Consider the following 26,065-nt stretch of genomic DNA (forward strand, 5'->3'; position numbering starts at 1 on the left):
GCGAGACCAGGAGTGCCCCAAAGGACCCAGGAGTTTAGTGTGGGACCCAAAAGTTCAGGAGGGACCCACCCAGGACTTCAGGAGGGGACCCATGAGTTCTGAGGGGACCCATTCAGGAGTTCAGGACGGGGACCAGGAGTGCCCCAAAGGATCCAGAGTTCAGGAGGGGACCCAGGAATGCCCAAAGGACCCAGGAGTTCAGGGGAGAACCCAGGCGTTCTGCGGGGACCCAGGAGTGCCCCAAAGGAACCAGGAGTTTAGGGGTGAAGCCAGGAGTTCTGAGGGGACCCAAGAGTTCCCCAAAGGACCCAAGAGCTTAGGAGGGGACCCAGCAGTGCCCCAAAGGATCCAGAGTTCAGGAGGGAATCCAGGAGTGCCCCAAAGGATCCAGAGTTCAGGAGGGGAACCAGGAGTGCCCGAAAGGATCCAGAGTTCAGGAGGGGACCCGCCCAGGACTTCAGGAGGGGACCCAGGAGTTCTGAGGGGACCCATTCAGGAGTTCAGGAGGGACCCGTTCAGGAGGGGGACCAGGAGTGCCCCAAAGGACCCAGGAGTTCAGGGTGGGACCCAAAAGTTCAGGAGGGACCCACCAAGGAGCTCATGGCGGGACCCACCCAGGACTTGAGGAGGGGACCCATTCAGGAGTTCAGGAGGGGGACCAGGAGTGCCCCAAAAAACCCAGGAGTTCAGGAGGGGACCCAAGAGTGCCCCAAAGGATCCAGAGTTCAGGAGGGGACCCGCCCAGGAGTTCAGGAGGGGACCCGCCCAGGAGTTCAGGAGCGGACCCAGGAGTGCCCCAAAGGACCCAGGAGTTCAGTGGGGAACCCAGGAGTTCTGAGGAGACCCAAGAGTGCCCCAAAGGACCCAAGAGATCAGGAGGGCAGCCAAGAGATCAGGAGGGACCCACCCCGTAGTTCAGGAGGGGACCCAGCAGTGCCCCAAAGGACCCAGGAATTCAGGGGGGAACCCAGGAGTGCCCCAAAGGATCCAGAGTTCAGGAGGGGACCCAGGAGTGCCCCAAAGGATCCAGGGTTCAGGAGGGGACCCAAGAGTTCAGGAGGGACCCACCCAGGACTTCATGGCGGGACCCACCCAGGACTTCAGCAGGGGACCCAGGAGTTCTGAGGGGACCCATTCAGGAGTTCAGGAGGGACCCATTCAATAGTTCAGGAGGGGGACCAAGAGTGCCCCAAAGGACCCAGGAGTTCAGGGTGGGACCCAAAAGTTCAGGAGGGACCCACCCAGGAGTTCAGGAGGTTCCCACCCAGGACTTCAGGAGGGGACCCATGAGTTCGGAGGGGACCCATTCAGGAGTTCAGGAGGGGGACCAGGAGTGCCTCAAAGGACCCAGGAGTTCAGGAGGGGACCCAGGAGTGCCCCAAAGGATCCAGAGTTCAGGAGGGAACACAGGAATGCCCCAAAGGATCCAGAGTTCAGGAGGGAACACAGGAATGCCCCAAAGGACCCAGGAGTTCAGGGGGGAACCCAGGCGTCCTGAGGGGACCCAGGAGTGCCCCAAAGTACCCAGGAGTTCGGGAGGGGACCCACCCAGGAGTTCGGGAGGGAACCCAAGAGTACTGAGGAGACCCAGGAGTGCCCCAAAGGACCCAGGAGTTCAGGGGTGAACCCAGGAGTTCTGAGGGGATGCAAGAGTTCCCCAAAGGACCCAAGAGCTTAGGAGGGGACCCAGGAGTGCCCCAAAGGATCCAGAGTTCAGGAGGGGACCCAGGAGTGCCCCAAAGGACCCAGGAGGTCAGAGGGGGACCCAGGAGTTCTTAGGGGACCCAAGAGTGCCCCAAACGACCCAGGAGGTCAGGAGGGGACCCACCCAGGAGTTCAGGAGGGGACCCACCCAAGAGTTCAGGAGGGGACCCACCCAAGAGTTCAGGAGGGGACCTAGCAGTGCCCCAAAGGACCCAAGAGTTCAGGGGGGAACCCAGGAGTGCCCCAAAGGATCCAGAGTTCAGGAGTGGACCCAGGAGTGCCCCAAAGGATCCAGAGTTCAGGAGGGGACGCAAGAGTTCAGGAGGGACCCATGCAGGAGTTCAGGAGGGACCCATTCATGAGTTCAGGAGGGGGACCAGGAGTGCCCCAAAGGACCCAGGAGTTCAGGGTGGGACCCAAAAGTTCAGCAGGGCCCCACCCAGGAGTTCCTGGCGGGACCCACCCAGGACTTGAGGAGGGGACCCAGGAGTTGTGAGGGGACCCATTCAAGAGTTCCGGAGGGGGACCAGGAGTGCCCCAAAAGACCCAGGAGTTCAGGAGGGGACCCAAGAGTGCCCCAAAGGACCCAGGAGTTCAGGAGGGGACAGAAGAGTGCCCCAAAGGATCCAGAGTTCAGGAGGGGACCCGCCCAGGAGTTCAGGGAGGGACTGAAAAATTCAGAAGGGGACCCAGGAGTTCAGGGGGTAATCCAGGAGTTCAGGAGCGGACCCAGGAGTTCAGGAGAGGACCCAGGAGTGCCCCAAAGGACCCAGGAGTTCAGTGGGGAACCCAGGAGTTCTGAGGAGACCCAAGAGTGCCACAAAGGACCCAAGAGATCAGGAGGGCACCGAAGAGATCAGGAGGGCACCGAAGAGATCAGGAGGGCACCGAAGAGATCAGGAGGGCACCCAAGAGATCAGGAGTGACCCACCCAGGAGTTCAGGAGTGACCCACCCAGGAGTTCAGGAGGGGACCCACCCAGGAGTTCAGGAGAGGACCCACCCAGGAGTTCAGGAGGGGACCCGCCCAGGAGTTCAGGAGGGGACCCGCCCAGGAGTTCAGGAGGGGACCCAGGAGTTCAGCGGGTAACCCAGGAGTTCAGGAGCGGACCCAGGAGTTCAGGAGAGGACCCAGGAGTACCCCAAAGGACCCAGGAGTTCAGTGGGGAACCCAGGAGTTCTGAGGAGACCCAAGAGTGCCACAAAGGACCCAAGAGATCAGGAGGGCACCCAAGAGATCAGGAGGGACCCACCCAGGAGTTCAGGAGGGACCCACCCAGGAGTTCAGGAGGGACCCACCCAGGAGTTCCCCAAAGGACCCAGGAGTTCAGGGGGGAACCCAGGAGTGCCCCAAAGGATCCAGAGTTCAGGAGGGGACCCAGGAGTGCCCCAAAGGATCCAGGGTTCAGGAGGGGACCCAAGAGTTCAGGAGGGACCCACCCAGGACTTCATGGTGGGACCCACCCAGGACTTCAGGAAGGGACCCAGGAGTTCTGAGGGGACCCATTCAGGAGTTCAGGAGGGACCCATTCAGTAGTTCAGGAGGAGGACCAGGAGTGCCCCAAAGGATCCAGAGTTCAGGAGGGAACCCGCCCAGGAGTTCAGGAGGGGACCCGCCCAGGAGTTCAGGAGGGGACCCGCCCAGGAGTTCAGGAGGGGACCCGCCCAGGAGTTCAGGAGGGGACCCGCCCAGGAGTTCAGGAGGGGACCCGCCCAGGAGTTCAGGAGGGGACCTAGGAGTTTAGGGGGTAACCCAGGAGTTCAGGAGCGGACCCAGGAGTTCAGGAGAGGACCCAGGAGTGCCCCAAAGGAACCAGGAGTTCAGGGGGGAACCCAGGAGTGCCCCAAAGGATCCAGAGTTCAGGAGGGGACCCGCCCAGGAGTTCAGGAGGGGACCCGCCCAGGAGTTCAGGAGGGGACCCGCCCAGGAGTTCAGGAGGGGACCCGCCCAGGAGTTCAGGAGGGGACCCGCCCAGGAGTTCAGGAGCGGACCCAGGAGTTCAGGAGAGGACCCAGGAGTACCCCAAAGGACCCAGGAGTTCAGTGGGGAACCCAGGAGTTCTGAGGAGACCCAAGAGTGCCACAAAGGACCCAAGAGATCAGGAGGGCACCCAAGAGATCAGGAGGGACCCACTCAGGAGTTCAGGAGGGACCCACCCAGGAGTTCAGGAGGGACCCACCCAGGAGTTCAGGAGGGACCCACCCAGGAGTTCAGGGGGGAACCCAGGAGTGCCCCAAAGGATCCAGAGTTCAGGAGGGGACCCAGGAGTGCCCCAAAGGATCCAGGGTTCAGGAGGGGACCCAAGAGTTCAGGAGGGACCCACCCAGGACTTCATGGTGGGACCCAGGAGTTCTGAGGGGACCCATTCAGGAGTTCAAGAGGGGGACCAGGAGTGCACCAAAGGACCCAGGAGTTCAGGGTGGGACCCAAAAGTTCAGGAGGGCCCCACCCAGGAGTTCAGGAGGGCCCCACCCAGGACTTCAGGAGGGGACCCAGGAGGTCTGAGGGGACCCATTCAGGAGTTCAAGAGGGGGACCAGGAGTGCCCCAAAGGACCCAGGAGTTCAGGAGGGGACGCAGGAGTGCCCCAGAGGATCCAGAGTTCAGGAGGGAACCCAGGAATGCCCCAAAGGACCCAGGAGTTCGGTGGGGAACCCACGAGTTCTGAGGGAACCCAAGAGTTCCCCAAAGGACCCAGGAGTTCCGGAGGGGACCCACCCAGGAGTTCCGGAGGGGACCCACCCAGGAGTTCCGGAGGGGACCCACCCAGGAGTTCCGGAGGGGACCCACCCAGGAGTTCCGGAGGGGACCCAGCAGTGCCCCAAAGGACCCAGAAGTTCAGGGGGGAACCCAAGAGTACTGAGGAGACCCAGGAGTGCCCCAAAGGACCCAGGAGTTCAGGGGTGAACCTAAGAGTTCTGAGGGGACGCAAGAGTTCCCCAAAGGACCCAAGAGCTTAGGAGGGGACTCACGAGTGCCCGAAAGGATCCAGAGTACAGGAGGGGACCCAGGAGTGCCCCAAAGGACCCAGGAGTTCAGTGGGGGACTGAAGAGTTCAGGAGGGGGACCAGGAGTGCCCCAAAGGACCCAGGAGTTCGGTGGGGAACCCACGAGTTCTGAGGGAACCCAAGAGTGCCCCAAAGGACCCAGGAGTTCAGGAGGGGACCCACCCAGGAGTTCAGGAGGGGACCCACCCAGGAGTTCAGGAGGGGACCCACCCAGGAGTTCAGGAGGGGACCCAGGAGTGCCCCAAAGGATCCAGAGTTCAGGAGGGAACCATGCAGGAGTTCAGGAGGGACCCATGCAGGAGTTCAGGAGGGACCCACCGAGGAGATCATGGCGGGACCCACCCAGGACTTGAGGAGGGGACCCAGGAGTTCTGAGGGGAACCATTCAGGAGTTCAGGAGGGGGACCAGGAGTGCCCCAAAAGACCCAGGAGTTCAGGAGGGGACCCAAGAGTGCCCCAAAGGATCCAGAGTTCAGGAGGGGACCCGCCCAGGAGTTCAGGAGGGGACCCGCCCAGGAGTTCAGGAGGGGACCCGCCCAGGAGTTCAGGAGGGGACCCGCCCAGGAGTTCAGGGAGGGACTGAAGAATTCAGGAGGGGACCTAGGAGTTTAGGGGGTAACCCAGGAGTTCAGGAGCGGTCCCAGGAGTTCAAGAGAGGACCCAGGAGTGTCCCAAAGGAACCAGGAGTTCAGTGGGGAACCCAGGAGTTCTGAGGAGACCCAAGAGTGCCCCAAAGGACCCAAGAGATCAGGAGGGCACCCAAGAGATCAGGAGGGCACCACCCAGGAGATCAGGAGGGCACCACCCAGGAGATCAGGAGGGCACCACCCAGGAGATCAGGAGGGCACCACCCAGGAGATCAGGAGGGACCCACCCAGGAGTTCAGGAGGGGACCCAGCAGTGCCCCAAAGGACCCAGGAGTTCGGGGGGGAACCCAGGAGTGCCCCAAAGGATCCAGAGTTCAGGAGGGGACCCAGGAGTGCCCCAAAGGATCCAGGGTTCAGGAGGGGACCCAAAAGTTCAGGAGGGCCTCACCCAGGAGTTTAGGAGGGACCCACCCAGGACTTCAGGAGGGGACCCAGGAGGTCTGAGGGGACCCATTCAGGAGTTCAAGAGGGGGACCAGGAGTGCCCCGAAGGACCCAGGAGTTCAGGAGGGGACGCAGGAGTGCCCCAAAGGATCCAGAGTTCAGGAGGGAACCCAGGAATGCCCCAAAGGACCCAGGAGTTCAGGGGGGAACCCAGGCGTTCTGAGGGGACCCAGGAGTGCCCCAAAGTACCCAAGAGTTCGGGAGGGGACCCACCCCGGAGTTCGGGAGGGGACCCACCCCGGAGTTCGGGAGGGGACCCACCCCGGAGTTCGGGAGGGGACCCACCCCAGAGTTCGGGAGGGGACCCAGCAGTGCCCCAAAGGACCCAGGAGTTCAGGGGGGAACCCAAGAGTACTGAGGAGACCCAGGAGTGCCCCAAAGGACCCAGGAGTTCAGGGGTGAACCCAGGAGTTCTGAGGGGACCCAAGAGTTCCCCAAAGGACCCAAGAGCTTAGGAGGGGACCCAGGAGTGCCCCAAAGGATCCAGAGTTCAGGAGAGGACCCAGGAGTGCCCCAAAGGACCCAGGAGTTAAGTGGGGGACCCAGGATTTCTTAGGGGACCCAAGAGTGCCCCAAACGACCCAGGAGTTCAGGAGGGGACCCACCCAGGAGTTCAGGAGGGGACCCACCCAGGAGTTCAGGAGGGGACCCACCCAGGAGTTCAGGAGGGGACCCACCCAGGAGTTCAGGAGGGGACCCAGCAGTGCCCCAAAGGACCCAGGAGCTCAGGAGGGGACCCAGGAGCTCAGGAGGGGACCCAGGAGTGCCCCAAAGGACCCAGGAGTTCTGAGGGGACCCAGGAGTTCAGGGGGGAACTCAGGAGTGCCCCAAAGGATCCAGAGTTCAGGAGGGGACCCAGGAGTGCCCCAAAGGATCCAGAGTTCAGGAGGGGACCCACCCAGGACTTCATGGCGGGACCCACCCAGGACTTCAGGAGGGACCCATTCAGGAGTTCAGGAGGGACCCATTCAGGAGTTCAGGAGGGGGACCAGGAGTGCCCCAAAGGACCCAGGAGTTCAGGGGGGAACTCAGGCGTTCTGAGGGGACCCAGGAGTGCCCCAAAGTACCCAAGAGTTCAGGAGGGGACCCAGGAGTTCGGGAGGGACCCACCCAGGAGTTCGGGAGGGACCCACCCAGGAGTTCGGGAGCGGACCCATCAGTGCCCCAAAGGACCCAGGGGTTCAGGGGGGAACACAGGAGTTCGGAGGGGACCCAGGAGTTCAGAAGGGGACCCAGGCGTTCTGAGGGGACCCAGGAGTGCCCCAAAGTACCCAAGAGTTCAGGAGGGGACCCAAGAGAACAGGAGGGGACCCGCCCAGGAGTTCAGGAGGGGACCCAGGAGTTAGGAGAGGACCCAGGAGTGCCCCAAAGGACCCAGGAGTTCAGGAGGGGACCCAGGAGTGCCCCAAAGGACACAGGAGTTCAGGAGGAGACCCAGCAGTGCCCCAAAGGACCCAGGAGTTCAGGGGGGAACCCAGGAGTGTTCCAAAGTACCCAGGAGTTCAGGGGGAACCCAGGCGTTCTGAGGGGACCCAGGAGTGCCCCAAAGTACCCAAGAGTTCAGGAGGGGACCCAGGAGTTCGGGAGGGACCCACCCAGGAGTTCGGGAGGGGACCCAGCAGTGCTCCAAAGGACCCAGGAGTTCTGAGGGGACCCAAGAGTTCAGGAGTGGACCGAGGAGTGCCCCAAAGGATCCAGAGTTCAGGAGTGGACCCTCCCAGGAGTTCAGGAGGGGACCCAGCAGTGCCCCAAAGGACCCAGGAGTTCAGGGGGTAACACAGGAGTTCGGAGGGGACCCAGGAGTTCAGTAGGGGACCCAGGCGTTCTGAGGGTACCCAGGAGTGCCCCAAAGTACCCAGGAGTTCGGGAGGGGACCCACCCAGGAGTTCGGGAGGGGACCCAGCAGTGCCCCAAAGGACCCAAAAGTTCAGGAGGGACCCACCCAGGAATTTCATGGCGGGACCCACCGAGGACGTCAGGAGGGGACCCATTCAGGAGTTCAGGAGGGGGACCAGGAGCTCCCCAAAGGACCCAAGAGTTCAGGAGGGGACCCAGGATTGCCCCAAAGGATCCAGAGTTCAGGAGGGGACCCGCCCAGGAGTTCAGGAGGGGACCCGCCCAGGAGTTCAGGGAGGGACTGAAGAATTCAGGAGGGGACCTAGGAGTTCAGGGGGTAACCCAAGAGTTCAGGAGCGGACCCAGGAGTTCAGGAGAGGACCCAGGAGTGCCCCAAAGGACCCAGGAGTTCAGGGGGGAACCCAGGAGTGCCCCAAAGTACCCAGGAGTTCAGGGGGAACCCAGGCGTTCTGAGGGGACCCAGGAGTGCCCCAAAGTACCCAAGAGTTCAGGAGGGGACCCAGGAGTTTAGGAGAGACCCACCCATGAGTTCGGGAGGGACCCACCCAGGAGTTCGGGAGAGGACCCAGCAGTGCCCCAAAGGTCCTAGGAGTTCTGAGGGGACCCAAGAGTTCACCAAAGACCCAAGAGTTCAGGAGTGGACCGAGGAGTGCCCCAAAGGATCCAGAGTTCAGGAGGGGACCCTCCCAGGAGTTCAGGAGGGGACCCAGCAGTGCCCCAAAGGACCCAGGAGTTCAGGGGGTAACACAGGAGTTCGGAGGGGACCCAGGAGTTCAGTAGGGGACCCAGGCGTTCTGAGGGTACCCAGGAGTGCCCCAAAGTACCCAGGAGTTCGGGAGGGGACCCACCCAGGAGTTCGGGAGGGGACCCAGCAGTGCCCCAAAGGACCCAAAAGTTCAGGAGGGACCCACCCAGGAATTTCATGGCGGGACCCACCGAGGACGTCAGGAGGGGACCCATTCAGGAGTTCAGGAGGGGGACCAGGAGCTCCCCAAAGGACCCAAGAGTTCAGGAGGGGACCCAGGATTGCCCCAAAGGATCCAGAGTTCAGGAGGGGACCCGCCCAGGAGTTCAGGAGGGGACCCGCCCAGGAGTTCAGGGAGGGACTGAAGAATTCAGGAGGGGACCTAGGAGTTCAGGGGGTAACCCAAGAGTTCAGGAGCGGACCCAGGAGTTCAGGAGAGGACCCAGGAGTGCCCCAAAGGACCCAGGAGTTCAGGGGGGAACCCAGGAGTGCCCCAAAGTACCCAGGAGTTCAGGGGGAACCCAGGCGTTCTGAGGGGACCCAGGAGTGCCCCAAAGTACCCAAGAGTTCAGGAGGGGACCCAGGAGTTTAGGAGAGACCCACCCATGAGTTCGGGAGGGACCCACCCAGGAGTTCGGGAGAGGACCCAGCAGTGCCCCAAAGGTCCTAGGAGTTCTGAGGGGACCCAAGAGTTCACCAAAGACCCAAGAGTTCAGGAGTGGACCCAGGAGTGCCCCAAAGGATCCAGAGTTCAGGAGGGGACCCGCCCAGGACTTCAGGCGGGGACCTAGGAGTTCAGGAGCGGACCCAGGAGTTCAGGAGAGGACCCAGGAGTTCAGGAGAGGACCCAGCAGTGCCCCAAAGGACCCAGGAGACCAGGGGGGAACCCAGAAGTTCAGGAGGGGACCGAGGAGTACCCCAAAGGATCCAGAGTTCAGGAAGGGACCCAAGAGTTCGGGAGGGGACCCACCCAGGAGTTGGGGAGGGGACCCACCCAGGAGTTGGGGAGGGGACCCACCCAGGAGTTGGGGAGGGGACCGAAGAGTTCAGAAGGCGAACCAGGAGTGCCCCAAAGGACCCAGGAGTGCCCCAAGGTACCCAGGAGTTCAGGAGGGGACCCAGCAGTGCCCCAAAGGACCCAGGAGTTCAGGGGGGAACCCAGGAGTTCGGAGGGGATCCAGGAGTGCCCCAAAGGACCCAGGAGTTCAGGGGGGAACCCAGGAGTTCGGAGGGGATCCAGGAGTGCCCCAAAGGACCCAGGAGTTCAGGGGGGAACCCAGGAGTTCGGAGGGGACCTAGATGTTCAGGAGGGGACCCAGAAGTTCAGGAGGGGACCGAGGAGTACCCCAAAGGATCCAGTCTTCAGGAGGGGACCCAGGAGTGCCCCAAAGGATCCAGAGTTCAGGAAGGGACCCAAGAGTTCAGGAGGGGACACACCCAGGAGTTCGGGAGGGGACCCACCCAGGAGTTCAGGGGGGGACCGGGAGTTCAGGGGGGGACCTAGGAGTTCAGGGGGTAACCCAAGAGTTCAGGAGGGGACCCAGGAGTTCAGGAGGGGACCCAGGAGTGCCCCAAAGGACCCAGGAGTTCAGCGGGGGACCCCAGAGTGCCCCAAAGGATCCAGAGTTCAGGAGGGACCTACGAGTTCAGGGCGGGACTGAGGAGTTCAGGAGGGGACCCAGGAGTGCCCCAACGGACCCAGGAGTTCAGTGGGGAACCCAGGAGTTCTGAGGGGACCCAAGAGTCAAGGAGGGCATTCAAGAGTTCAGGAGGGAGCCACCCAGGAGTTCAGGAGGGAGCCACCCAGGAGTTCAGGAGGGAGCCACCCAGGAGTTCAGGAGGGGACTGGGGGTTCAGGGGGGGACCCAGGAGATCAGGGGGGCCCCCAAGAGCTCAGGGGGGGACTGAAGAGTTCGGGGGGGGACTGAAGAGTTCGGGAGGGGACCCACCCAGGAGTTCAAGAGGGGACCCAGCAGTTCAGGAGGGACCCAGCAGTGTTCCAAGGGACCCAGGAGTTCAGGGGGGAACCCAGGAGTGCCCCAGAGGACCCACGAGTTCAGGAGGGGACTCAGGAGTTCAGGATGGGACCCAGGAGTGCCCCAAAGGATCCAGAGTTCAGGAGGGGACCCAAGAGCTCAGTGCGGGACCCAGCAGTTGAGGAGGGAACCCAGGAGTGCCCCAAAGGACCCAGGAGTGCCCCAAAGGACCCAGGAGTGCCCCAAAGGACCCAGGAGTTAAGGAGGGCTCCCAAGAGTTCCGGGGGGGGACCCAAGAGTTCCGGGGGGGGACCCAGCAGTGGCCCAAACGACCCAGGAGTTCTGAGGGGACCCAGGAGTGCCCCAAAAAACGAAAGAGTTCAGGAGGGGACCCAGGAGTGCCCCAAAGGACCCACGAGTTCAGGAGGGGACCCAGGAGTGCTCCAAAGGACCGAAGAGTTCAGGAGGGCACCCAAGAGTTCCGGGGGGGACCCAAGAGTTCAGGAGGGGACCCAGCAGTGCCCCAAGGGACCCAGGAGTTCAGGGGGGAACCCAGGAGTTCTGAGGGGAACCCAGGAGTTCCCTAAAGGACCCAAGAGTTCAGGAGGGGACCCAGGAGTGCTCCAAAGGATCCAGAGTTCAGGAGGGGATCCAGGAGTGCCCCAAAGGATTCAGAGTTCAGGAGGGGACCCAGGATTTCAGGAGGGCCCCACCCAGGAGTTCAGGAGTGGACCCAGGAGTGCCCCAAAGGACCCAGGAGTTCAGGGGGGGACCCACCCAGGAGTTCAGGGGGGGACCCACCCAGGAGTTCAGGGGGGGGACCCACCCAGGAGTTCAGGGGGGGGACCCACCCAGGAGTTCAGGGGGGGGACCCACCCAGGAGTTCAGGGGGGGACCCAGGAGTGCCCCAAGGACCCAGGAGTTCAGCGGGGAACCCAGGTGTGCCCCAAAGGACCCAAGAGTTCAGGAGGGCACCCAAGAGATCAAGAGGGACCCACCCAGGAGTTCAGGAGGGACCCACCCAGGAGTTCAGGAGGGGACTGTGGGTTCAGGGGGGGACCCAGGAGTTCAGGAGGGTAACCAGGAGATCATGTGGGCCCCAGGAGCTCAGGGGGGACTGAAGAGTTCAGGAGGGGACCCACCCAGGAGTTCAGGAGGGGACCCAGTAGTGCCCCAAAGGACCCAGGAGTTCAGGGGGGGACCCACCCAGGAGTTCACGGGGGACCCACCCAGGAGTTCACGGGGGACCCAGGCATCCGGCTGCCCATCCTCCGCAGGTTCTGGACTTGTCACTCAATGAGGTCACAACTCTGCAGGGTTTCCCACCCTTCCACCACCTGGAGGAGCTGGATCTCCATGGAAACCATGAGAACCAAGGGGGCACTGGGAGGGACTGGGAGACCCTGAGGGGTCAGTGGGGGTCAATGGGGATCAGTGCGACCGGATCAAAGGGAACTGGGGTGAACTGGTGTGAACTGGGGGTGCTGGGGTCAGGCTCTGATTGGTTCCTCCCTTTGACTCTGACCTTAGTGATTGGCGACACCTCCGCCCTCACCCCATTGGCCGCCTGCCCCCAGCTGCACCGCATCCGCTTGGCCGACACGTCCTTGGCTGCCGCCCCCGATCGCTGCGCTTGCCTGGCCGAGCTCCTCCCGCAGGTGACAATCACTCTCACCTGATTCGTCGGTGCCTCTGAAGACTCCGCCCACTCCAGCACAACCCACCTTAAAACACGGGGGGGGCAATAAATAAAGTGATGTTACCACAATGCAAGTCCGTTTGTGTGACCCCAGCCTCGTCTGGTTCTGAGCGCGTGTCTGTCAGACGGCTGCTTTACTCTTACAAGTTCACTGCTGTGCGATTATGATGGCGAAGGGCAATGCAAGATAGAAGGGTTTGTTCTGCTGGGGGTCACCACCCGCCCCCCGCGTCTGAGCGGGCCAATCAGAGGGCACGGGAGGGCTGGAGGGGCGGAGCGCTGGTGTCCGTGCGGGAATTTGTCACCGTGCGGCGTGCGTTCGACTTTGTCCTTGTCTCTGTCTGTGAGCGTGTGGGACTCCGTGCCGTGTGAGTGTTGGACTTTGCTGGGTCTATGTGTGTGCGTAGGACTCAGTGTCACTGTCCGTGTGCCGGACTTGGCATCCGTGTGGGCGCGTTAGACTCTGTGTCTATCGCTGTTGTGTGGGAGTGTCGGACTTTGTCTGTCTGTGTGTGCCAGTCTTTGTTTCTGTGAGTGCTGGACTCTGTCCGAGTGTGTGTTTGATGGAGTTTGAGCGGACCGATTGGTGAGGTTGAATGGGATCGCGTGTGCAGTTCTGGCAGGATTTCTATTGGACAGCATGTCAGATTATTTAAATTGCCAAACTAGAAATAAAATACAAACTAAACTTCCTTGTTGTTGTTTTTTCTTCAGGTGCAGCAGTAAGGTTGTGGATGCTCTAGGGGATTTAAAAAAAAAAAACATTAAATAAATAATTCCAGTCCTCCCCTAGAGCATCCACAGCCCTACTGCTGCACCAGACTTGTAGGTATTTTGTGTGGAAAAGAAGAGAAAACTAAATTATACATTCCAATCCATTACATGACATTACCATACCCCTAAGAAATACTCAAACAATAAACAGCCAAACACATATGAAACAAATGAGACCCTGATTATGCAAATTAAACCCCAATTATGAAAACGACCTCATTAAATATGCAAATGAGGTAAACACACCTCCTCCCCGCCACTTCACACCTCCTGCCTGGCCACTTCACACCTCCTGCCTGCCCACTTCACACTGGGTTAGGGTTTACGGTTAGGGTTAGGTTTTTATATATCATCCCCAAGTTTAAGTTTTGAGTCACTAATGCTCATAACAGTCTTTCCAGGTTTTAATTGCTTCACTGTAGTAATTACCAGTTTACAGGTGGTTACAAGGCCGAGAATATATTTTTCACTGCGACTAATCGCCTTCCACAACACAGTTCCCACTTTTTCCCAGGTCTCTATTTGAAAAACTCCTAACAGGTCAGCAGGAAACCCACTGCCTCTGCACCAAATTAACAATCTTTTGAGGTTACTCTCCTCATACTTCACCCCTCTCTTAGAGAGAATATGCGAGAGGAGCCGCAGTATTTCTTCTTCTTCTTTAAAAATATTCTGCCCCATCTCCTCTCACCCCCAGCTACTCACCTCTTTGGGCGTCCGTTGCGACGATATCGGATCCTTTATCCCTCCTCTGTCACTCCGTAGACATCAATCGGGAGTCACGCAGCCCGCAGCCCACGTCCCGGTCCAGCCGAGCCGTTCCAGCTGGGGCTCGCTCCCTGCAGCGGTCGCGCGCCTTCCGTAAATTCTCCTTAGGGATCACGTCGGGGTCACCGCTTGCGAGGGCGCAAACTCACAGACTCCACGCAACTCAATACGAATTCAAGCGAAGCCATTTATTACAGAGACAAGCCTCCTTATATACGCAGTTATTTCCCAATAAGCGTCCACGTTTCAAACACGCGTCGGCTGATCAGATATCGTCCACGTTCGGGTCTTGTTATTATAGAATTACCTCACTCTCATAACAGGTGTTGTTTTTCAGCCTTCGCGCCATCCTTGGAGTCGCTTTGTCCAGTTCAGAAATAAATCTCTATCTAACAGAAACCCATCTGCACAACAACCTTAAGAAAATCCCTTAAATATCCCACAGGTGCTGTCATTTCTAGTTAGGGTCCAGGTGATTTTATAAGGGTGGTGGGCGGGGCCTGGGATGATCGACCCCTCCCCTCGGCAGCTTTTGAGCCGTTTAATCTACATGGGCAGATGTCTTTGGAGAAGTAGAGGTGTCTGTTCGAGGTACGAGCTTCAGGAGCAGCAAAGGTTCAGTAGCAGCTGTAGTAGAAAGGTTGTTTGTCATTATGTTTCATTCATTGATTCGGTTCCAGGTGCTTTACATTTTCCCAAAATTCCTGACTACAATGAAGAGGGAGTGCTGGCAGTTGTATTTCACTTTCCATCTGCTCCCTAGAAAAACGAAGTTGAAATCCATACTCAATCTCATTGTAGCTGCAATAGCAGCAATAAAGTGCAGGTGCTGTCATTTTCAGGGAGATTCCAGGTAATTTGGTAAGGGTGGTGAGGGGGTCTGGGGTGAATGACCCTGCCCCTTTCCCAGGGGTTTGTGGGAAGGGGTGGGCGGAGCCCTGGGTATTTGAGCCCCAGTCCCCCAGCAGGGAGCTCAGTCTGCTCCAGAGCCTCTTCAGTGGTGGTTCTCTGCTGCTCCTTCAGCAGCCAGTAGCTTTTGAGATTTTTAATCCAAATAGGCAGATGTCTTTGGACAAGCAGAGGTGCCTGTTTGATGTAAGAGCTTCAGGAACAGCGAAGGTTTAACAACAGCTGTAGTAGAAAAGTTGTTTGTCTTTATGTTTCATTTGTTGATTCATTTCCAGGTGCTTTGCATTTTCCCAAGATTCCTGACTACAATGGAGAGGGAGTGTTGTTTTTTGGTTTGTATTGCTGTATTAATAGTTGTTAATGTAATCTCTTTTCCTGGAAGAGCGTCTTGTCTCCAGAACCTTTGCAGCGTGCGGCGGCCCCCGGTGGATCATTCAAATGTACCTCCCAGAACTCAGCCAAGGTGAGCAACGAACCGTAGGCTACTATGGATAAATATTATTTGGGCGCTCAATAGCGTGCGTGTTCTCGCTTTCCTTACTGTAGGCGACGATGGAGAAAGCGACAACTGTGGGAAGATCCCCGTTAGCACAGGTGGCATTTTCCTCTGTCGAAGGTGGATTCAGTCCCTCGGCCCTCTGAAAGATAAGTGGAGGCACGAGGGCTGGGAAGGGGCTGGGAATCGCAGGGTGGGTTTAACGTTCTCAGACAGAAAAGCGCAGTCTAGGAGCGGTCCCCTTCGGGCAGATAAGGGGTCAGGGAACGTTCCGGTGCGATGCCAGCATCTGCCGGGCAGGGCAGCTCCAGCCGGCGCCTGTTGTCGTGTAGTTCGGGAAGCCCGCCTCGTGCCTGTCAGACGATCCCGGGGTCTCGCTGTGCTCCGGGGGCCCAACGGGCCTCTCAGGTGCCATCCCGGGATCCGGAATGCCGGTGCTAATTGGCGTAGTGCCAATCGGGTGCTGGATTATTGTATCATCAGCCAAAAGCGTGGATGGTGCTTGCATTTTGGATGTTTCTGGTCAGTTGTGATTTATGGTGTCAATCTGGGCTGCATCAGCAGCTCTGCTCTCTACTCCTCCAGTCCTAGGGACTGGCATTTCAAGATGCTGGGAAGAAGTTCTTAGGTTGTGCCGCCGTCTCCTCTGTGTGTGTGTGCGCCGGTGCTGCCGTCTCATAAGGGACTGTGATGTTCAGCTCCTTTTTCCTGGGGTTGCAGAAGAGGCTCCTTGCCTCATCACTGCCTCCCTGCAGGGCATTTGGATTGATGCCTTCTCTGGTTTTGGTGTCGCTGTCGTTGCGGAGTGTTTTTGGTGCCATTGCGGTCGTGTCGTCCATAGCGTTCTGTGGCGTGTTTGACTGCGCACGTGCACGTTCGGCTCGGAGCTGCTCTGCCCGGCGGTGTGGAGTCAGGGGCGGGTGGAGTGAGCTCTAGGAGTCCAGGGTTAATCTGTTGACAGATTCAGTTGTGTAGGCAAAGGTTGTGCGGTCATCTGGGATGCAGTAGCTGTGGGCAGGGGAGCTGGCAGTCTGTTCCCCAGTGTTTTAGGGACTCAATTAGAGCTTCTGGTGGGATTCCTGAATAGAAAGCAGACCTGTGGAATGGTCAAGCTGTTGATGAGCGTCTGGGTGACTTGTTGAATACCTTGATTTCAGATGCAGAGGGACAACATGGCACGAAAGAGCGACGGAAGAGCCGAGCAGAGCGCCGTAAGCAGGTGGGTCGGTGCGTGGTGTCAGAGCGAAGATGTGCCTTGTGCCTTTATATTGTGTGCTGGCTTTGCTTAGTGAGTGTGTGTTTTCTTGTGTTATTGCAGATGTTGAGGAGGAACTTGGTGATGCAGGAAGATCTCCATCAGCACATGTGGTGTTTTCCTCTGTTGAAGATGGATTCAGTCTCTTGGCCCTCTGAAAGATAAGTGGAGGCTGGAGGGCTGGGAAGGGGTTGGGAACTGCCGGGAGGGGGGTAAAGTTCTCTTTGGGGCAAGGGTGTTCCAGGAACAGTCCCTTTTGGGCAGGGAACTTCACAGTGCGATGCCAGGGTGTCCTGGGCAGGGCAGCTCCAGCCTAGTGTCAGTGTTGTATTGCAGGTCGGGAGGCTTGCATTGTGCCTGCCAGACGGTCCCGGGCTCTCATCGCGCTTGAGGGACCCGACAGGCATCCCGGGCACCATCCCGGGATCCGGAACGCCGGTGCCAGTTGGCATAGCGCCAGTCAGGTCCCAGTTTTCTTGTATCAGCAGCTGAAAGCGTGGATGGTTTTTGCATTTTGGATGTTTCTGCTCAGTTGTGTTTTATGGTGTCATTCTGGGCTGCATCAGCAGCTCTGCTCTGTACCCCTCCAGTCTAAGGGACTGGCACTTCTTCCCAGCGTCTTGAAGGTTTTAAGTAGCGCCGCCGTCTCCTCTGTGTGTGTGCGCGCCAGTGCCGCCCTCTCCTCTGTGTGTGTGCGCGCCAGTGCCGCCCTCTCCTCTGTGTGTGTGCGCGCCAGTGCCGCCCTCTCCTCTGTGTGTGTGCGCGCCAGTGCCGCCCTCTCCTCTGTGTGTGTGCGCGCGCCAGTGCCGCCCTCTCCTCTGTGTGTGTGCGCGCGCCAGTGCCGCCCTCTCCTCTGTGTGTGTGCGCGCGCCAGTGCCGCCCTCTCCTCTGTGTGCGTGCGCGCGCCAGTGCCGCCCTCTCCTCTGTGTGCGTGCGCGCGCCAGTGCCGCCCTCTCCTCTGTGTGCGTGCGCGCGCCAGTGCCGCCCTCTCCTCTGTGTGCGTGCGCGCGCCAGTGCCGCCCTCTCCTCTGTGTGCGTGCGCGCGCCAGTGCCGCCCTCTCCTCTGTGTGCGTGCGCGCGCCAGTGCCGCCCTCTCCTCTGTGTGCGTGCGCGCGCCAGTGCCGCCCTCTCCTCTGTGTGCGTGCGCGCGCCAGTGCCGCCCTCTCCTCTGTGTGCGTGCGCGCGCCAGTGCCGCCCTCTCCTCTGTGTGCGTGCGCGCGCCAGTGCCGCCCTCTCCTCTGTGTGCGTGCGCGCGCCAGTGCCGCCCTCTCCTCTGTGTGCGTGCGCGCGCCAGTGCCGCCCTCTCCTCTGTGTGCGTGCGCGCGCCAGTGCCGCCCTCTCCTCTGTGTGCGTGCGCGCGCCAGTGCCGCCCTCTCCTCTGTGTGCGTGCGCGCGCCAGTGCCGCCCTCTCCTCTGTGTGCGTGCGCGCGCCAGTGCCGCCCTCTCCTCTGTGTGTGTGTGTGCGCCAGTGCCGCCGTCTTATAAGGGGCCGTGACGTTCGGCTCCTTTGTTTTCTGGGGTTGCAGTGGAGGCTCCTCGCCACACCAGTGCCCCCCTGCAGGTTTTTTTGATCGATGCCTCTCTGATTGGGAGTTGTTCCCATTGTTGGGTGTTGTTGGTGTTGTTGACATGATGTCGCCTGTAACGTTCTGTGGCACGTTTGTCTGCGCACGTGCACGTTCGGCTCGGAGCTGCTCTGCCCGGCGGTGTGGAGTCAGGGGCGGGTGGAGTGAGCTCTAGGAGTCCACAGTTAATCTGTTGATGTGTTAAAATGTATAGCCAGAAGTCATCTGGGACGCAGTAGCTGGGGGCAGGGGAGTCGCAAGTCCTTTTAGTGGTGTTTTGCAGTCGTTACAGAGACCATTGATGATTAGTGTTGTCTGTGGTGTGCGGTTATTTCATAGACAAAGCCTGTTTTAATGAAATCTTTTTGGTTTTTTTCTTTGCAGGTGACCACATTGTCAATATGAGTCACTTATAGAAAGGCGTTTTGTTAGGCTATGTAGCACTCATAATTATAGCCTTTACTCGATGGTAACAAAAGCAGCTACAGACTCCGATCGTCACCCATCCCATAAGGCGCGCTTTACACGTTCCCGCAGGAATAGGCTTCTGTTGCCAAAAATGCCACATTCGAGGCCGTCGGGAAGCTCCTACGGACCGTAAACTGAATCTACGGCTGCGCAGAGCCGAGTCCAGCGCGAGGTCAGCGCACAGGATCCGCTGAGAAGCAAGAAGACCAGAGACTCGGCTATCGCTATTGGATCCAATCGCAGCGTAGAGGGGTGGGTGAATAGTTTGTAAGGGTATAAATACCCAGGGATTTCCACGCTCGGCTGGGACCTCAGCAGAAGAGGCAGCTCCAGTCAGCCTTCCCGCAGTACCGCTCCGTTCGGTTGGTTATTTACATGGATTTTGCCGGAGAGTTTGCCCCGATAGACCCAGGACTTAGACCATGACCCAACCGTCCCCGTGCCTCTGGAAGGGAGGTAGGGATGCCGAGGCGTAGAGCGATGCCATTCAGAAATTCAGGCTGAGCGGTATAAGGAGTCAGGTGTGCACATACAGTCCTTTGGCCATATGTCAATATAATATCTTAGGTGTTTTCCCTCTCCCCTGCACGGCCGGGAGGCCAACCGTAGATCCAGCGCAGGGCTAAGTTCGGATCCAGCCGCACCCGGGCTCCCGTCCGCAGAGGAGTTTAGAAAGTGAGGGGGTCTGATCCCAACCTCACGCCTCGACGGAAAGACCTCCCTGTAGCCTTTGGCATCTCCCGTCCACGTAGAAATCGCTCTGAATCAAGTTTCAGCTGAATTTGCTTAGCATATTCTGTCCTCCTAGTAAGCAATAGCGTCCCTCACCATTACATTCCGCCACAGCGCAAGCCGTTTAGCGCCACCCTCGGTCGGCTGCGCCCCAGTCGGTCACCCGAAACCGAGCGATGTCGGCGGGATCGCGGGCGTCGTCGGCGTTTGGCGACGGAGACGCGGGGCGAGTTTGAATTCCGGAATCTCAGAGGAAGGAGGTCACGGTAACTGACAGGATCAGGACGCCGAGCAAGAATAGGTCACCACAGTCAAGAACTATATGAAGGATGGCAAGGGAATTAAGTGCAAAGTGTGAAGGCCCTGTCTCAAGCCAATCTTCGGGAGAGGAAGAAGCGGTCGGCCGGGTAGATGACGCGCAGAGCGTTCGGATAGTGTGAAACCTCGAGCAAACGCGGCTCGGGGCTGTAGTTATTTGTCCTTGGAGGTTCAAATTTTTTTCCTTTTCAGGTAAATTCCAAAGTTAAAGAATAAAAAACTCCAACTGGGGGATCCATCCCCCCTGACCGGGTTTTTTCCCTGGTCCCGGCCGCTCCGCGAGGCGACGTTTGTCGCCGAGGTTAGGACGCGGGCGGCCCTCGGGCTGGGGTTTCGGCAGGCAGGGCCATTTTGGAGGCTCCTGGGAACGGTGTTCCCGAGGGGCAACGGCATAGAGGGGACAACAGCTGCCATGTGAGCGTGGGGTGGGTTTGGTAGGTGAATGAGTGGTGCGCTCAGCTGTGTGATTGTGGTGCATTTGTATATTGGGGGTTGTGAGTTTTTGTCCTTGCAGGTTAATGATTTTTCCTTTTCAGGTACATTTAAAATTTCAAATAGAATAAAAAAACCCCAGCCAGGGAATTTTTTTTTTTTTTTTTTCCCCCGACTGGGTTTTTTTTCCCCCGGTCCCGGCCGCTCCGCGAGGCGGCGTTCGTCGCCAAGGTTCGCACCCGGGAGGCCGTCGGACCGGGGTTTTGGCAGGCAGGGCCATTTTGGAGGCTGCTGGGAACAGCGTTCCCCACGAGCAATGGCACAGAGGGCACAATGGCTGTGATGCGTGAGGTGGCTTTGTTAGGTGAATGAGTGGTGTGGTGAGCTGTGAGATTTGGTGTGTTTGTGTTTATGGGTTGTGGGTTTTTGTCTGTGCAGGTTCATGGTTTTTCCTTTTCAGGTACATTTAAGTTTTAAAATAGAATAAAAAAAAACCCAGCCGGGGGATTTTTTTTTCCCCCCGGCTGGGTGTTTTTTTTTCCCGGTCCCGGCCGCTCCGCAAGGCGATGTTGGTCGCCAAGGTTCGGATGCGGGCGACCCTCGGACCGGGGTTTTGGCAGGCAGGGCCATTTCGGAGGCTCCCGGGAACGATGTTCCTGAGGGGCGATGCGGACATGGGGCGATCGTACGAGCTGGGAGAATGGCAGCCGTGCGAGAGGGTGGTGGGTTTGGTATTGGAGTGAGTGGTGCGGTTTAGCTGTGAGGTCTGGTATGATTGTGTTTTGGGGTAGTTGTTTTCTTTGCAGGTTTATTTTGAAATTTACCTGAAAAGGAGGAAAAAACAGAAATAGGAAAACAAGCCCCTGTCAGGGGATTCTCTGTTCTCTGCCCCCCCAGGAGGGTGTTTTTTCCCCAGGTCCAGGCCGCTAGGCAAGATCAAGTTCACAGTCAGCGTTCCAATTTGGGTCCGGCTGGGACAGCAGTTTCGGAGGCGAGGGGATTGTCAAGGCTCTGGGAACAGCTTTTGAGGCCGTAGTTATTCCAGATTGCGGTCTCGGTCGGTAGCGGCCAGGAGGTTCGTTTAGGGAACGGTACCGGAAAGCCGGTCGCAATCGCCCCAGGAGCGGTCAAACTAAACGGCCCACGAGTCGGTCAGGGTCGTGATAGGGGCGTGTTATCCTCCGTAAGGTGACATCAGGGATGCCGTGAGATAGAGGAGTTGGCTTTTCTGCGTAGCGTGATAAATGTAATACGTAAAATATGTAATCAAGGTACGCATTAGATGTTTCGGTTACCAGTCAGGAGGATACTCTGTAGAAGAGTCATAACAGGGAGGAGTCCATTCTGCAACGCGGTCAAAGGGACACGGTCAGGAAGAGTCCGTAAATCGCTCCGATCCGGAACAAAACTTTGTAACGGCTCCCTACCAAAGGTGACGATATTCCCCGTAGCCTTAGGCACTATGATATATTATGTCAAAATGCTGTAATATGGGGGAGTTTTCTGTGTTATGGTCATAGTGATAAGGGAATGCTGTAATAACAAGCAGTTTGTATATGATCTTACTGTTTATTACAACTCCATGTAATTTGTTGGGTAATATTGAGTTTGAGGGGCCTAGCTTTACCTAACTCAGCTCCTTCACAAAGGTAATAAAGCAGCTGTACCTTGTTGTTGTCCGGCATCTTTTTCAGTCGGAGAAGTTTCGCGTGCGTGAGAGGCTTCGAGAGCATGTCGACGGCGAGCGCATGCCAGACTCGGTCACCATCCGTCGCGTCCACGCAGCAATTCGTCACGTGCGGCGTGCGGGTTAGACTTCGTCCGTCTCCGTCCGTGGGTGCGTTGGACTTTGTGTCTATGTGTGTAGGACTTTGTCCGTGTCTATGTGCATGTGCATGCTGGACTCAGTGTCAGCCATCCATGCTGGACTTCATATGTGCATGTGGGTGTGTTGGACTTTGTCTGTATCCACATTGGAGTCTGTCTGTGTCTGAGTGTCCATTTGACGGACTTTGAGCAAGCGGACCAGTCGGTGAGGTTGAAGGGCAGTGAGTGTGCAGTTCTGGAAGGGTTTCTTTTGGATGTCGTGTCAGATTAGTTTGTCATTGCAAAGAAACTAAATAAAAATGAAATAAACTACTTGAAGAAAAAGTGAGGAAGAAAAAGAATGTATTTTATTTTTAAGTGGAGCAGTATGGCTTTGGGTGCTCTAGGGGATTTAAAAAAATATATTTAATATAAATCCCAGTACTCCCTGCAGTCTCTGGGAGGAGGTGTGGATTGGTTTTGTTGTTTTTATGGTGGTTTTTTTTGTTGTGTTCTGGTTTTTGTAGGGGAGAAAAAGTTGGTGTTTTCCTCCCTAATTTGCATATTTAATGAGTTAATTTGCATAGTTGCTGTGTAATTTGAATATTTCTGGTAGTTGAGGATTTTTTATGTTATGTGTAGTTGTGTATTTTTCTGTTGCATATTTAATTCTTATTTGTAGATGTTGTTATTTATATTCTGTAGTATGTATAGGTAAAAAGACGAAAAACTAAAAGTCTGGTGCAGCAGTAGGGGTTAGGCCATTAGCGTTAGGGTTAGGGTCGGTTAGTGTCGTTAGGGTTAGGGGTTAGGGTCGTTAGGGTTAGGGGTTAGGGTCGTTAGGGTTAGGGGTTAGGGTCGTTAGGGTTAGGGGTTAAGGTCGTTAGGGTTTAGGGGTTAGGGTTAGGGTAAGGATTAGGGGTTAGGGGTTAGGGTTTAGGGTTAGGGTTTAGGGTTTAGAGTGAGGGGGTAAGGGGTTAGGGTCATTAGGGTTAGGGGGGCTAGGGTTAGGGGTTAGGGGTTTGGGGGAGGGGTCAGGGTTAGGGGGTTAGGGGTTGGGGGTTGGGTTTAGATTTAGGATTAGTGTTAGGGTTAGGGGTTAGGGTTTAGGGTTATGGTTAGGGTTAGGTTTAGGGATGATGTTTAGGGTTTAGGGCATAGGGTTAGTGTTAAGGGTAGAGGTTAGGTTTAGGGTTACCGTTAGGTTAGGGTTAGCTTTTAGTGTTAGGGTTTGGGATAGGGTTAGGGTTAAGGTTAGGGTTAGGGCCGTTAGGGTTAGGGTTATGGTTTTGGGTTAGGTTTAGGGTTAGGGTTAGGGCCGTTAGGGTTAGGGCCATTAGAGTTAGGGTTAGGGTTAGGGTTACGATTAGGGGTTTGGTTTAGAGTTAGGGTTAGGGTTGGGGTTGTTAGGGTTAGGTTTAGGGTTAATGTTAGGGTTAGGGTTTTGGGTTAGGCTTAGGCTTAGGGTTAAGGCCATTACGGTTGGGTTAGGGGTTAGGGGTTAGGGTTAGGGTTACGGATAGGAATAGGGTTAGGCTTAGAGTTAGGGTTAGGGGTTAGGGTTAGGGCTAGAGTTAGGCTTACGGGTTAGGGGTTAGGCGTAAGGGTAGGGTTAGGGCCTTAGGGTTAGGGCCTTAGGGTTAGGGCCTTAGGGTTATGTTTAGGCTTAGTGTTAGGGTTAGGGGTTAGGGTTAGGTGTTAGGTTTAGATTTAGGATTAGTGTTAGGGTTAGGGTTTAGGGTTATGGTTAGGGTTAGGTTTAGGGATGATGTTTAGGGTTTAGGGCATAGGGTTAGTGTTAAGGGTAGAGGTTAGGTTTAGGGTTACTGTTAGGTTAGGGTTAGGGCCATTAGAGTTAGGGTTAGGGTTAGGGCCATTAGAGTTAGGGTTAGGGTTAGGGCCATTAGAGTTAGGGTTAGGGCCGTTAGGGTTAGGCTTAGGGTTAGGGCCATTAGGGTTAGGGGTTAGGGCCATTAGGGTTAGGCTTAGGGTTAGGGCCATTAGGGTTAGGGTCAGGGTTAGGGTTAGGGCCATTAGGGTTAGGGTCAGGGTTAGGGTTAGGGCCATTAGGGTTAGGGTCAGGGTTAGGGTTAGAGCCATTAGGGTTAGGGTCAGGGTTAGGGTTAGGGCCATTAGGGTTTGGGTTGGTTGGGGGTTAGGGTTGGGTTAGGGTTAGGGTTTAGAGTTAGGGTTAGGGTTATTGGGTTAGGGTTAGGGTTTAGGGTTAGGGTAAGTTTAAGGGGTTAGGGTTACAGTTAGGATTAGGGGTTAGGGTTAGGGGTTTGGGTTAGGGTTAGAGTTAACGGTTAGGGTTAGGGTTAGGGTCAATTAGGGTTAGGGTTACGCTTAGGGTTGCGCTTAGGGTTAGGGGTTAGGGTTAGGGTTTAGGATTACGCTTAGGGTTAGGATTAGGGTTAGGGTTTAGGATTACACTTAGGGTTAGGGGTTAGGGTTAGGGTTTAGGATTACGCTTAGGGTTAGGGTTTAGGGTTAGGGTTAGGGTTTCGGATTACACTTAGGGTTAGGATTAGGGTTAGGGTTTAGGATTACGCTTAGGGTTAGGGCTTAGGGTTAGATTTAGTGTTAGGGTTAGGGTTAGGGCTACGCTTAGGGTTGCGCGTTAGGGTTAGGGTTTAGGATTACGCTTAGGGTTAGGATTAGGGTTAGGGTTTAGGATTACGCTTAGGGTTAGGGGTTAGGTTTAGGGTTAGGGCTACGCTTAGGGTTGCGCTTAGGGTTAGGGTTAGGGTCAGGGTTAGGGTTAGGGTTAAAGATAGGGTAAGTTTAAGGGGTTAGGGTTACAGTTAGGATTAGGGGTTAGGGTTAGGGGTTTTGGTTAGGGTTAGAGTTAACGGTAGGGTTAGGGTTAGGGATTAGGGTTAGAGTTAGGGTCAATTCGGGTTAGGCTTAGGGTTGCGCTTAGGGTTGCGCTTAGGGTTGCGCTTAGGGTTGCGCTTAGGGTTGCGGTCTATTAGGTTTAGGGTTAGGGTTAGGGCTACGCTTAGGGCTACGCTTAGGGTTGCGGTTAGGGTTACGCTTAGGGTTACAATTAGGGTTAGGGTTAGGGGTTAGGGTTAGGGTTAGGGTTTAGAGTTAGGGTTAGAGTTATTGTTAAAGTTAGGTTTAGAGTTAGGGGTTAGGGTCAGGATTAGGGTTAGGGTTACGGTTAGGGTTAGGGTCAGGATTAGGGTTAGGGTTAAGGTTAGGGTCAGGATTAGGGTTAGGGTTAGGGTTAAGGTTAGGGTAAGTTTAAGGGGTTAGGGTTAGGGTTAGGGGTTTTGGTTAGGGTTAGAGTTAACGGTAGGGTTAGGGTTAGGGTTAGGGCTACGCTTAGGGTTAGGGTTAGGGGTTAGGGTTAGGGTTTAGGATTACGCTTAGGGTTAGGATTAGGGTTAGGGTTTAGGATTACGCTTAGGGTTAGGGTTAGGGTTTAGGATTACGCTTAGGGTTAGGATTAGGGTTAGAGTTAGTGTTAGGGTTAAAGTTAGGTTTAGGGTTAGGGTTACGGATAGGAATAGGGTTAGGCTTAGAGTTAGGGTTAGGGGTTAGGGTTAGGGCTAGATTTAGGCTTACGGGTTAGGGGCTAGGGCTAGGGTTAGGGTTAGGGTTAGGGCCGTTAGGGTTAGGGCCATTAGAGTTAGGGTTAGGGTTACGATTAGGGGTTTGGTTTAGGGTTTGGGTTAGGGTTGGGGTTGTTAGGGTTAGGTTTAGGGTTAATGTTAGGGTTAGGGTTTTGGGTTAGGCTTAGGCTTAGGGTTAGGGCCATTACGGTTGGGTTAGGGGTTAGGGTTAGGGGTTAGGGTTCGGGTTACGGATAGGAATAGGGTTAGGCTTAGAGTTAGGGTTAGGGGTTAGGGTTCGGGCTAGAGTTAGGCTTACGGGTTAGGGGTTAGGCGTAAGGGTAGGGTTAGGGCCTTAGGGTTAGGGCCTTAGGGTTATGTTTAGGCTTAGTGTTAGGGTTAGGGGTTAGGGTTAGGTGTTAGGTTTAGATTTAGGATTAGTGTTAGGGTTAGGGTTTAGGGTTATGGTTAGGGTTAGGTTTAGGGATGATGTTTAGGGTTTAGGGCATAGGGTTAGTGTTAAGGGTAGAGGTTAGGTTTAGGGTTACTGTTAGGTTAGGGTTAGGGTTAGGGCCGTTAGGGTTAGGGTTAGGGCCATTAGGGTTGGGTTAGGGTTAGGCTTAGGGTTAGGGCCATTACGGTTGGGTTAGGGGTTAGGGCCATTAGGGTTAGGGCCATTAGGGTTAGGGTCAGGGTTAGGGTTAGGGTTGGTTGGGGGTTAGGGTTAGGTTACGGTTAGGGTTTAGAGTTAGGGTTAGTGTTATTGTTAAAGTTAGGTTTAGAGTTAGGGGTTAGGGTCAGGATTAGGTTTAGGGTTAGGGTTCAGGTTAGGGTAAGTTTAAGGGGTTAGGGTTAGAGTTAGGATTAGGGGTTAGGGTTAGTGTTAGGGTTAGGGGTTTTGGTT

Source organism: Patagioenas fasciata, chromosome W (genome assembly GCF_037038585.1).
Source record: "Patagioenas fasciata isolate bPatFas1 chromosome W, bPatFas1.hap1, whole genome shotgun sequence".
NCBI classification, from domain to species: Eukaryota; Metazoa; Chordata; class Aves; order Columbiformes; family Columbidae; genus Patagioenas; species Patagioenas fasciata.